This window comes from Triturus cristatus, chromosome 12 (genome assembly GCF_964204655.1).
Source record: "Triturus cristatus chromosome 12, aTriCri1.1, whole genome shotgun sequence".
Lineage (NCBI taxonomy): Eukaryota > Metazoa > Chordata > Amphibia > Caudata > Salamandridae > Triturus > Triturus cristatus.
Genome location: NC_140595.1, coordinates 717,935,847 through 717,949,737, shown reverse-complemented (window position 1 = coordinate 717,949,737; position 13,891 = coordinate 717,935,847). Strand labels below are relative to the sequence as shown.

The 13,891-nt window shown below is 47.3% G+C and overlaps 2 non-coding genes across 2 annotated transcripts; both read right to left on the bottom strand.

Moving 5' to 3' along the window:
* Positions 1 to 8,344: 8,344 nt before the first annotated feature.
* On the bottom strand, positions 8,345 to 8,415 carry TRNAG-GCC (transfer RNA glycine (anticodon GCC)). The gene has a single exon. It is a non-coding gene; the product is annotated as a tRNA-Gly (tRNA).
* A 2,523-nt stretch (positions 8,416 to 10,938) lies between these two features.
* Positions 10,939 to 11,010, bottom strand: TRNAH-GUG (transfer RNA histidin (anticodon GUG)). The gene has a single exon. It is a non-coding gene; the product is annotated as a tRNA-His (tRNA).
* Positions 11,011 to 13,891: the final 2,881 nt, after the last annotated feature.

Below are 13,891 nucleotides of genomic sequence, written 5' to 3'. Positions count from 1 at the left end.
TGATGCAGAGTGTAATTATGTGCCATTATGTGGCGTGGAGTGGAATATTGTGGTTTTGAGGGGGTTTGTTTGGCATGGAGTGGATTTGTGTGGAGTGGAATTGTGAGGCATGCAATGAAATTGTGGAAGTGAAATGCAATTGTGTGGCATGGAGCATAATTACGTGGCATTGTGAAGTGTGGAACCATATGGTGTGAAGTGGATTTGTGTGGCATGGAATTGAATTGTGTTGCTCTGTGTGGTGTGGAGTGGAATTGTGTGGCACAGTGTGGTGTGGAGTTGAGTTGTATGGCACTGTGTGGAGTGGAAGAGGGTGATGTGGAACATAGTGGACTGGTTTGTAGCAAATTGGAGTGGCATTGTATGCAGTGGAATAGTATGGCATTGTGTGGATTGGGGTTGGATTGTGCGCCATAAAAGACAAAAATGGGCAGCAAAGGAACTGCTTTGCACATATACCAACTATATTTCTATACAAGCATATAACACATGCACGACTCCCACGGCAAAAGGCAGCTATGTAGATGTGCCTTGGAAGCCTGCAAGTCTATCTTCAGTACCTGTAGCTGGAGCTCAGATGAAAGCAGCTCCAAATCGGTCCATTTACCCCCACTACCCCATGTAGGCGGCTATGCCCATAGGAGACAGCGGACTGAGTGTCGCGGCAGATTGGGTTCTCCTAAAATATCTGAACCAACTACATAGAGTTCCCTGTTAGCACCGCAAAGAGGACCACGAAAAACTATGACAAACAAAGTACGTGAATGAGTGCATATGATCGAGGAAACGTGTGTAGTACAAAGAAGGTCCCCGTAGTGCTTAATATTTGTAGATTGTGAGTAACTGCATTTATTTTTGTAACCTGGAACTTTTGTATCATCACAATTTAACCTACAGCAAGCAAGAGGTAGAAAAGTAGACCTAGGCAGTGAACTCCGTTCCGTTTGTGGTGTTTGCGGAGTTTTTCATACTCCGCGTCGCTCGCAGAGTTCCAAAAAACTCATTGAAGCGGAGTTTTTTCCTCGCTCGTGTTTTCCAACGGTAATCTGGTGAACACGAGTGAGGAAACTCCAAAGCGAGACTGCTTCTGAGCAAAATTTCTCAATGCGGGTGGTTGCAGATGGTTGCTGCCGCTTGCGTTGAGAAACCTTCAGTTTGCGGTGAGAAAGCTGCCGCTCAAGTAGAACTTCTAATCGAGCAGCAGAAAGAAGCAGCACCCTCCTGCGCTGCCGTGATGCCATTCACACTGATTTTACAGTATAGAACTTATACCCGGCAGTAAAAATTAGCATGAACTGCGCCAGGTAACACACTCCACCACTCGAGGAACACCTCATAGCTTGGCAGGGTATTTTTGTCACTTCACGGAGTTCCTTCCACCCAGGCCTACAGAAAATGGAGAGTGACGAAGCAAGAGAAAGATAGTTTAGCAGTTGCAAAAGCATTAAGAAGGATTGAAGGTCGTGGAGTCAGCAGCTGGCAGCAGCCTTGTTGTTCGACAACCCCGACATTGGGCACAGCCAGTGGGGGCTCCAAGAAAATCTTCTGAATATAGCATTCCTCCTTTATTTCTAGGCAAGATGGAGAAGAGGTGGGTGGGAGGTGGACAAGGGATGTGGCGTTGTGGCCAGGGCTGCTGACTTGCGACTTGGGGAACCAAGTTCAAGTTTCTGTGTCGGCGCAACATCTTGTGACTCTTGGTAAATCACTCAATACCTGAGTTTGATCTTGGGGGACAGGTTACTCCATCACAAAGGTGACGGATATCCTGTCCACTGAAATATAAATCCCATTACATACTATGGGATTTATATTTCGTCGGACGGGATATTCATCACCGTTGTGACGGAGTAACCCATCCGCCGAGATCTAAATCAGGCCCTTAATCTCCCAAGGGTCTAAAAATATGAATGTGCACTTATTTAGTAACTGGTGACCATGTAAAGTACACCACTACTCTGGAGCTGGGTCGAGTGTGTGCGATGATAAAAATACAAAAGAAAAGAAAAGAAATAGTTCCGAAAAGCGAGAAGTGAATGGACACTAGTTAAAGTTAATCAATCTGCGGTTGGTCCATGTGCAAGAGACAGAAAAGGAAGTGATGTAGGGCACACTCTACCAATTTGGAGGCAGCAGAGAAGAGTGGCAATGATACCAACATGTTAAGTGATGGGCATGCTGTAAGACCTTTATTGTAAACAATAGTCCACCTCCTACCCAGGACAGCACATGTGCTATCCGCGGTGAGACCTTAAAACGCAAGTGCAGTACAAAACGAACCTCGATATGCAGTATATTACCCCACAGGTGCAGAAAGTTTTACGCTTCGAAATGTACTATAAAGGTGTGAATGCTGTTTGAGCAGATCCCAAAATGTGGACAATCTACTTCAAAATGGATGGGGTAAGAGGGGACTAAGGAGAAGCAAAGGAAAGGCCGTGCAGACCCACAGCACACCTACAGAAGTGCGAGCCAAGCCCAATTCACAAAGGTTACACCCAAAACTACTCATGACGTGCTACAGGAAAATAACACCTTAAATTACATCAGAATAGACTTAAAGTAAGTCACACAACAGGAACCAAATGGATTAATGCAGAAACCAATGGAGGCCGATATTAATATTACCACGAAGAAGGTAGAAACACTGAACTATAAATGATACCACAGTTCAGTGCCATCCTAAGGATTTTTAGGGACCCAGGCCAGACGAAACTTGGGGTCCTCAGTTCGGAACATCTTTACAATTGTTACACATTATGAACGAAGTCAAGCCCTCTTAAAGCCAAACAATATTTATTATAGGTTAAACTTTCAGCAGGTGTATGTTACCCATATCACGGCGGAAATACTGGCCTGCAGTAAATTTCCGTCCCAAAAAGGAGCACTGTGTCAGGAAGATAAATGGAAGTGGGGTAAGAATTATAAATCTATAATTCCCTTTATATTCTTAACTTGACAATACATCAAAGTAAGTAAATCAATCAATCACTCAATCAGGGTTGGTAAAGCGCAGTTACTCATCCGCGAGGGTCTCAAGGCGCTAGGGGGTAGGAGGGACAGCTCCTCTGAGTGCTGTGGTCCTCCAAAGAGCCTGGTCTTGAGGTCCTTCCTGAACTGTATCAGTGTAGGGACTTGCCGGAGGTGGAGGCGGAGGTCGTTCCAGGCTTTGGCTGCGTAGTAAGAGAAGGACTTCCTTCCAGTTCTGGTCTTGTAGATGCGTGGAATGGTGGCCAGAGAGAGGTCCGCTGATCGGAGGAGTCTCATGGGTGCATGGAAGGAGAGGCGGTTCTTCAGGTATGCTGGTCCGATGTTGTACAGGACCTTGTATGCGTGAGAGAGGAGCTTGAAGGTTATTCTTTCGATGGGGAGCCCGTGGAGATCACTGAGGTGTTGGGTGATGTGGTTGTGACAGGGATGTCTAGGATCTGTCTGGCTGCAGCATTCTGGACTGTCTGGAGTTTGCAAAGTTGTTTCTTGTTGTGGGAGAGAGGTAGCCGGAAATTTTGACACTCATGAGGCCGGCATAGGTAGAGAAAAAGTGAGTTAAAGGTAGAGGTAGGCAGAAATGTTGAGGCAGAGAAAGAGACAGAGTGAGGAGAGAGAGAGACGTCTGACTGTCCTGATTACTTTTCCACGGGGACCTTGGGAAATTGTTACTTTGTCCAGGCCTTGAATTGACTCTGCAAAAGTTCACTACCCACAGTTTTTACCATAACAATACCCACAGAGTTTGCACCATAACAACATCCACAAACTCACAAGAGAATTGGAAAAAAAAAGAAAAGAAATGGAAAATCCCACAAATGGACAATACTTTTAATGGAAGCAAATTGCACGTATCTTGGGCCACAAATATGTACATGTAGCTAGCCACATGAACAAACAAAAAATCACACGCATATTGGCACACTGCCAATGTATGCACACTATACATACAATTATCAGAAAAAACACCTATCCAAAAACGCACACTTTCCTATCCGTGAGCGAGCCTCACAATATCTATGCCACACCTACACCTCAGGTGAGCATCATTAAACCACCAACCAGCTGTAAACAAGTCAGCACCATAAGTAACACAGCCACAGGCAGAACAACTTTTCCATAATGTCAGTGACATTTTTTGTGGCACTGTGCCTTATCCCGAGAAGCAACACAGCAACCTGAGGAGGAGAGAGAGGATGTATCAACAAAGGATCAGTTTGTTCGGTCTGTCTTAGGAAGACCCAGCTGAGCCAGGGCGCATACCCAAAGATCTGCAGGTTTCACCCGGAAATGAAGAGCGGTCGGAGTTATCACTTCAAGAGCATGAACAAGATGTCCTTAAGCTCTTAGAGGATCTCAGTCAGTGGCCACTTCACAACCCAAGACAACTTGCAGCCTATCCAGCTGCAGAGGATGGTCATTGTGAAGGCCTGTGCAAGGGATGCTTCCACATACCTACACTTGCTAACACCTTTTTTAGACGATGAGGGGCATATCAGCAACGAGGCGAAAAAAAATAATCGCTGCTTTTGCGTCCGTTTTCGGGCGAAAAGCGGCGATAATTTTATCGCCTAATCAGCAAGGTCATGCTATCGCGTGAAACCTTGCATTAGCGCCTGAATTCTGAACGCCCAGCTTTGCATCTCTAAAGAGATGCAAAGTGGGCGTTCCTGCCCTGCCCTGACTGAAGAAATGTCGCTAAGCGACATTTCTCCTATCATCTCCTATCATGACCCCTGTTATCGCTACTTTCCGTACGCCTGCTTCAAGACTGACTTAGCCATGATATCCTATGTAAGGTGGATATCATGGCTAAGTTTGCCTTGCCCTATCATCAAGCTAACGCCAAACTTCGTGAGATTATCGCTGGGTTTCCAGTGATAATCTCACGTTTGGCAGTTAGCGCTAGGATTCGTATCACTTTTGAGCTAAGCGTTGCTAATAGCACGCTATCTCAGCGATAAAAATCCACATTAGCCGGCGATAATTATCCTAGCGCTAAGTGCGCTTAGCGATAATTATGGCCAGTCCTTGATGATATGCCCCTATATCCCTACGATCCCTACGATCCCTACGATCTGTACTTCCTTTACTCATTCTGCTTCCTGGCTCCACCGTACTTACTGTACCTTTTCTCAATCTGTACACGTACATTATTTGAGCCTCATCATTGGCAAAGCCAGTAGGTCTGCCATAGGTAAAAAAAGCAAGCTAGAGGTATTATTTTGCCGATGATTGTTTAGATCGAGCCTAGGCAGCTCATGCGTTGTCTCCGGACATGCTGTATTCACTCGGCCTTGTCACAAAATGTGCTGCTGCCTGGCAAAACACTTACAAGGTTCCAAAGGCGAGGCCTATTGGCTATGCCAATGCTGTTTTTTGGGGGGTTACATGAGATCTACTAAACATCGAAAGCTGTCACGCTAGACTTAAAATTGGGCGTTAAACATTCCCACCCTGTGTACTCCTCTGTATTTTCCGCCTGAGTCGTGGCAGACTAGAGGTGCTCCTGGAGAACCATGAATTCCACAGATGTCTGTGCTGCCTCTTATAGGGTTTTGTAAATCGTCAATCAACAAGACGAACAAATCCTGATGTTTATTAAGCCTCAGAGTGGGAGGGTCATAAGTGTCACCTCAAGAAGGCAGAGGAAACAGAGGCAAAGGATGGGAAATAGCGAGATTGGGAGGAAGAAAGACAGAGAGGTAAAAAAGCGAGAAAGAAAGAAGAAACTACATGGAGAGCAAGAGAAATATGGACACAGAGGGGCAGATTTACAAGCCCCTTGCGCCACTTCTGCGTCACTTTTCCCATGTTAAAAGTGACGCAAAAGTGGCGCAAGGGGCTTGTAAATCTGCCCCAGAGAGTGAAAGAGAACGACGGCGAGAGAGAGAGAAAGGGTAGGTAAGAGGTGACGAGCAGGCGCGGTGCGTCCATTGGGGCGTGGGGGCGTAGCCCCCCCCCCCACCCGTCCACGCACCTGCACGTAGCTCTCTCGCGACGCCGAGGGTGGGGAGAACTCAACTGACAATGCATGTCAGTCAGCATGACGTCGGACCGTGGGCGGTCGGGCGTCATGTTGACTGACAAGCATTGTCAGACCAGGCAGCACTGCAGCACAAGTGCGCATGAGTGGGCATGGTGAGCTAGTTTTTAGCCCGTGCCCAGTCATGCGCACTTGTGTTTTCACGGATTTGCGCATGCCCATTAGGAGCCCCTCGGTCTCCTAATGGGCAGGCGGCGGGCGAGGAGTAGGCTGTGCCCTCAGCCAATCCTGGCGCTTCAGCAGCGCCAGGATTGGCTGAGGGGTTGCCACTGCAGTGCTGACGTGACGACGTGCTGTTCAACTTCCATCCAGTTTGAAGAGGCGCCAACGCGGACCAGGAGCAGAGGCGGTCAGGTAAGAGGGGCTGTAGGCGCCAACGGACGGAGCCGAGGTGGCGCGGACGTGCTGAGGACCTAAGGTAGGATTTAAAAAAAATGTATTTTAACACTCCCCACCCCCCGCGACTCCCCCCCCCCACCCCCCCCCTGCGAGCCGCGACTGCTAGAGAGAGAGGGCGATAAAAGTTACTGTGGATACCTAGGAAGAGAGCTGACTCCGAGTCTCCGACCTTACATTATCCAACTAGAGAGGACAGAAAGAGGCAGCGCTGGCGACCCGATTTGAGGGCCTACCCCCACCGAATTCCACAGACCTAGACAGTGGACACTGCAGTTATATCTCGGAGCCGTTCCCATTTCAATGCTTATGTATGTGGGTCATTTTCCATGATAGGCCAGAGCGTCTTTGTTTTGCTTTTGTTTGAACCATGTCATTAATTCATTCGTACTAACGGAGATTCCCCTGTAACACCGGTAGCCGGTCACAGGGAGCGAGCTGGAGAGACAGCGGCCTCGCCGCAGAAGGGAGGATCGTCTGTTTAAAGAGCTGTAACTGAAGGCTGAGATAGAGATAAGAAGCTCTCGGTACTTCAGACGGGTGCGTGTCAAGTGTAGGGTGTCAGTGGCAGTGCACAGTGGGGGTGTACATTAACGCATTCATGACGGACAGGTGTATGCAGAGTGCAGGGGCATTCCCCGAGGTCGCTTGGTTTCCTCTCAGTGCACAGTGCGTGTGTGTACATTAACGGATTCATGACGGACAGCTGCATGCACATTTCAGGGGTCGTTTCCCCGGGTCGCGTGGTTTCCGGTCCGGGCCCTGTTTGTGTACAGTGACGAGTGCATGCGGAGTGCAGCGGCTTTCCCTCAGGTGGCTTGGTTTCCCGTCAGTGCACAGAGTGTATACAGTGACGGATGCATGCACAGTGCGTGGCTCGCTCCCCTGGGTGCTTCCGTCCCTGCTGCTGATGCAAGGCCGCGCGCTGAAGGCTGCTCACGCTGGGGTGATTGGTGGGCTCCCCAGGTTGCAGTCTGCATGCCCAAGTTCTCTTCTGCAGATGCTGAGCATCTCCATCAGCGGGAGGAGGGGAGGGCGAGGGCATGGATTACAGGGCGTGTAGTGCGAGGTGGTAGCAATAACTGCGGGGCACATATTAAAGTAAGAATTTGGAGACTGGGGTGAGGCACGGAATGGCTGAAATTAAAAAGTACGGTGTTTTTGGATGGACACTGGCTGACCTGGACTAGAGGGTTTCAGACGTAGGGGATTTTGCGCTCCACCACACATTTTACGCCCCACCACTTTCAAATGTCACCAGCCGCCCCTGGTGACGAGAAGCAGGGAGAGCCAGGATGAACGAGAGATAGAGATGTTGCCAAAGAGACTGAGAAAAAGACGGGCAGAGAGTTAGAGGGAGAGATCGAGAAACGGGGCAGGGGTAGATGGACAGATAGAAAACAGATAGACAGAGAGTAAAATACACAGACAGACATCTAAATAGATGGGTTTTATTCAGTGATCATGAGTGGGGTGGGATAGGGCGGTGTGGCCCAAGATGATCCACGTACGACGAGGTGATCTCTCGGTAGCTCAGTGCCTTGGGTCCTCTGTAAAGTGTCTGAGCACTGTTGCTGAAATGTCACTTAATTACATAAAGCCTTAGGAGTTGGTTACAAAAGCGGGTACAGTCGTGTTAGAGAAGGGGCGTAGGCAGTTAAAAAATCAGCAAGTTTACTGCAGAGTGCTTTAAAAACTCACATTAAAAACTCCAGGACGTGGCATGAAGTGTGGCCTTTCGAAAATGGCTCCGAAAACGACTTTAATGGAATTATGGAATGCAAGTAGTAAATCTTTCTAAGAAACAGCAAGTCTAAATATATAGTTCGCATTAATATTAAAATTGTAAGGCAATTCATAATGCTCGCTAATTAAAAATAAATATTCATACAAAAATGTTTGAAAATAAATATCTGCATTGGCCGGGAATCGAACCCGGGCCTCCCGCGTGGCAGGCGAGAATTCTACCACTGAACCACCAATGCTTTGATAGAATCTACGGCTGAGGATAAGTAAATTTGGGTACAATACACGATTACTGCATACATTTAGAGATTGGTATATATTTTCTGTGCTCAGACCTGGACCAAGCATGAAGCTAAAAACAGCAGAGCCCACATATATAATGCTGCACCATGCTTTATATGAAGAGAGCAGACAGGAAACTCACAGTATTATATGAAGTTTTACATGTGAACCAGCAATTCTTCATGCCACATGTGCACATCAGAGTGCACAGTCAGATGATGCTCGCCTGTTGCACTCGCTGACACATTATATGTAAAGCATTAAAGCTGTACACAATCCCAACAGAAAGAAAGATCCTAAGCTGCATAACACAACAATGGTTCAGAGGGGACCTGTGGTGAATGATGTCACGATAATTTCAAGCCCTATCCGAAGTCATCAAACGTTGCACCATTCTAGAATGCCGATTGCTGATGGCTGGTAGAGATGCAGGGCAGGGAATAGAGAACTGTTTTGGTACCCCACACTGGATGGCACATTCACTGCTTACGAATGACAACGGTGACACTCAGCAGGTAAAGTGTTCTTATATTTCGACTGTGCAACGCTTGAGATGTGCTTGGGAAATTTCTTGTGTTAAAAAAAAAAACTTAAAAGAGCTTAGAGCCTGCCCATTACTTTTATTTGCTTACCATCAGCTGGCTCCCACGGCACTCTCATTTCCTTGCTTCCTATTGGTCAGCTCCTACACCTCACATCCGTTTTCCTCCTTGGCTTCGAGGCTTCATCCTGCCATGGAGCCAAGACCAAGTACTGCTTTCGGTGACCAGTATCCCTCCACTGCAAGCTCCTGCAGCTCCTCTTCTTCACCCCCACCTTCTACCCGTGTCAGTGCTGGCCACGTCATGTAGCTTTCATTTTTTTTCTTCAAGCCATGTTGTGGAACATGTAAAAAAACTTTGACAAACTCAATAGATATTGCAGAGGCGAAAACAATTGGCTTTGCCATTGCTTGTTATGTGCTTTGAACAGACAAGAGTTAACACACACGAGCCAATTATCCATCCATGAGAGGAGGCAGAGATCACATGCAGCAGACTGGGGTATATTCATATCTAAAATGGCCCTTACTATGATGACTGCAGGTATAATATACAGGTTTACGTTTAACAAGTTCCCCTGACTCACCAGATTACTTAACCTCAAGGCAATAAACCTAGTGCCTATGCCAGAATTAGATCTGGCTTCAGCTGGGACTCAGCCAGCATCTGTAGCGGCTGGCATTTAAGGGGAGTGGTGGGTGGGCAAATGGGTGGTGGGTAGTGCACTATCGCGCAAATAATAAAAAATAAAATCCACTTACCTTACACGGACGACACAGCATCCTCCTCGCAGCATGTCCTACTCCTGCTGCAGTCCGATGTCCAGACTGGCCCCAGCCAACTGCATTAACCAACCGTGGTACTCTCTCACCAGCGTGAGAGAGGTGCTAGGATAGGGGGGAGCAGCCTCTCTCACTGCTCCCGAGGACACGGGAGCCCTGCGCTTGCTCTAACTCAGCAGTCTTAAGACAGCTGTGTTAGAGCTTTCAAAGTGCGCATGTCTGGCTGGCCTTCCCAAGGCGACCGGCCAAAGGGACATGCGCACTTTGAAAAGTGCTCAAGCAGTCCCCCCTCCTCCCTGCTGCCGTCACTGTGCAAGCCCCGCTCCGTCCTGACCCTCGGTTCGGGACGGGGGCATGAAAAATAGAATGGTAATAAATGAACATGATTACCATTTTATTTTTCATATAGTATGGGCTTTTAGGGTCATTTTACTTGGCGGGTGACATTTCTCCGCTCTAACGGAGGAGCGCCCCTGCTCAGCATCCATCCACCGCCTCAAAATATATACTTATGATAATACATTATTTGATCATTTTTATTCTTGTTTACACTGTCTGGGCGTTGGTTGCACCTCATTAGTACCAGCTTAAATCACAAATATAGCAATAGGGAACAGAAAGTCAATCTTTGCAATGGGCCTTCCACGGCAGGGCAACAAGCCTTGTTGGATTTTTAGTAACTTTGGAACCTGTTGAGCAGGAAACAATTTGTGGGGGTTAAAATCTGCAAGTTAAGCAGCAGAATGCGGAATTATGTGCAAAATGTATAATTATTAAAAAAATAGCCTCTGCCTGCACAATCGCATACAATTCCTGTAATCCTTATTATACGTTCAGCTTTGGCCGAGCTCATCGGAAACCAATAATAAAGCAACATTGCAGAAAACGTACTTTAAAGCAACCGAATTTTCCTGCGTCCGATAAAAAAAATCGAAAAACGTTTTTTTTTCTGTTTTGCACAAGAATAAACGATGGTATATAACAGTGTATAAAAAGCTAAGTATTATGAACGACTTCTATTTGTAAAACGTGATCGTTCACCGGTTGGAGATTGCGAGACTAGGTGATAAAGACTATTAAAATCAGCAATTTATTGCCATATTCCAAATGTATAAATAAAAACATCGCCCAACTGCCGTGACATTGCCACCCGCAATGCCGTGACTCGGAGTCGAACCGAGGTTGCTGCGGCCACAACGCAGAGTACTAACCACTATACGATCACGGCGAGCTACTTGGGCTCTGACGTTAACTTGTATTGACGCTCCAATAGCCTCAATATTGCCCCCTGCTCTCTGTGGTTCATATACGTTGAAGCGCTGGTATTTCGCCTTCTCTTCCATTAGCCTGTTCCCACGTCCGTACACAATCATATCAGACACAACTCTGCCACCATTTTTGGGAAGTCCTGACACACCATGATTGCACCTGTTCAGTGTGTCGGATGCGGTTCTAAAATGAGAGACCATTGCATGTTGCTGCTGTTCAAAGGGCAATAAACACGAACTCCCGCAGCACATCACGGGCAGAGGAAGGAAGGAAGCGGACTATATAGAAAGAGAAACTTCAGGACTAGAAGACCACAAACCTATCACTGTTCGAGTTTTAGATAACAGGTTTACATCCTCTGTCACGGGAGAGTTGGGTCACACAGTCAGAGGCGTCGCGTACGATTCGACACTGAGGAAGAACGGGAAGAACACGAGTCCAATGTCATGAACCAACATAACATACAACGCTGGAACCGGGAGATGCGAATTACAGCGCCTGAGCTGTGCTTAGTTTGTTCAAAAAACATAAGTGCAAATCCCCAAACTTGTTCTTAGGAGGCAGCTACACACTTCCCCGAAAGCCTGGGCCCACGTGGACAATATAGCAGTAGCTTGGATGCCAGGGGCCCCGGGGCAAGCAGGGGAAAGGGCCCCTTTGGCTGTCATTGGGACAGCAAATTACAGAAATGATCAAGGTTCGGTGGGCCCCTCAGGGGCCTGGGCCCCGGTGCCAGGCACCTGTTACAGCAATGGTAGCTGCTCCCGTGGGCTTCAGCCTATTGTGGGGGGGGGGGCAAAGGGGCCCTCCTTCCTCAAGAGGTGTTTGGAGAGTGCTCTGCTCAAGAAAGTTTAGAAAAAATCGGTAAAACGCGCATTTTCCAGCCCAGTTTTTTCTTACATTTGCTAAAAAGGCCTAGGCTGTGAAAGGGCACTTACGAAGAACACAGCCAAGCACTTTCATGGTCCAGGTTGGGCGGGTGGGAAATGGGGACAGGATCTGAGGCTATGTGAAGAGTGTTTCTTGCCACTAGTTAAACAAAAATGAAACATATACAATATGCCGACAACTAGGGTCTCTGATCAGTTTTTATATTTAGCATATCATATTTAGCAAAGCTCATATTGGCAAAAATTATATTTAGCAAAGTCCCGCAACTATGAGGAGTCCGCTGAATATGTTATATAAAGACCAGAATATACACCTAAGGTCTGCTCTATTTGACTATCCCATTTACTTTTAGCATGTGTCAATGTATAAATAAAATAGTCACCAGATGGTTTCACTCTACACAATCCTGTAATCTGTTAATTTTATCCAATTGAGGAAATATTGGACTCCAACTCCCACAATGCAATGAGTTGTTCAATGAAGACGTAGAACAGGAAAACAATGTCACTGATTTCATATCGACATCCAATAACCGCATTATTGGTACTGTTATTTCGTTTCATAGGGTAGTTGTATACCAGATGTTGGTGATATAACTTGACCAAGAAATTATGACTGCACTGTGATGAGTAAATATTCCAGAAATGTGATAGGTTTGTGCCAGAGGTAAGTACGTAATATCTTAGGGTAAGAGAATCCCAAATTCTGGGTAGGCGTTGTTGGTACAGGAAGTAGAATACTGTGTTTTATAGTATTTTCTTCTTTATTCAGATGCAAGTGAACACAGAAACAGTGACACGTGTTTCACCCAAATGGCCAGTGGGCCAAGGGCTCTTTCAAGGCAAGATATGACAGCTTCTGAATGCAAAGGTCTAGAATTGTAACGGTGTCATTGCTGTGATATCTGGAGCATCCCGGCAAGGAATGTGTATGATGGTCTCTGCGGTCCGATCGCGATGGGTAGTTGTTTTCATCCCGCTGGAACTGGAAATGTACCTTTACTTGCTTTAGAAGAGAAAAAATATATAACAAGCATTGGCAGGTGGCAATGATTTTGGGTCAGAGTGAGAAAGAAAGGTGCGTACCAGCAGGCGCTGCAGCATGAATCATTTAATCTCTGGCGAAATAGGCAGCTCAAAAGTACAGCCATGTAAGGTTGGGGAGCAGAAGTTTTGGTGTGACCAAGTGCATTAAGTTGCAAACAAAAGTAGTGCAGTCCTCCAACATTTCTCTTAGGAGGCAGCCACCCACTTCTACTAGCACCAGCCGCGGCACGCACAGGTAAGAGCGGTGGGGCCGGGTGGGTGGGGGGATTTTGACGAGTGGAAATTAAATAAATAATTAATTTTGGGGGGCGTGGCCAACTGCCGACGGGAATGCTGCTGATCGCGGCCCCCACAGGGGGCCAATTGGCAGTTGGCGCCTTAGTGCCCCCGGGGCACCCCTCCACACCCCCTCCCACTGGGGGCGGGCGGGGACGCAGACCGGAGCCCCCCTCCTCGGGCTGGCCGGAAGTGACGCGCAATGCGTGTCACTTTCTGGCCCTGGGGTGAGGGGGAGGCTATTTAGCCTTCCCCCACCCTCCTGGTGACCTCTTTGTCGCCCACCTGTTAAGAAGATAAAGGCTGAATGAAGTAGAAAGATTCCTTTATTCACAAATACCAACACATGCTCCGACAGGGGAGGAGCGAATAACGACTTGCTGGATCGGCGATCAGCTGTCAACTCTGGCGAACAGTTGGACAGCTGATGACCTCACAGGTATGGTGTCCGCGCAGGGACACAGGGGAGGCAAACTAGAACGGTGTCCCAAGAGGGACATAAAAGGAACGTAACACATCTTCCCCCTTTGCAATCAACGTAGAAAGTCTGAAAGCTGTGGAGGGGTTAACAGGTGTCCGATAAGGTGAGGTTCATTCACAAACAAAGTCCTTGAGCTTCATCGGTGC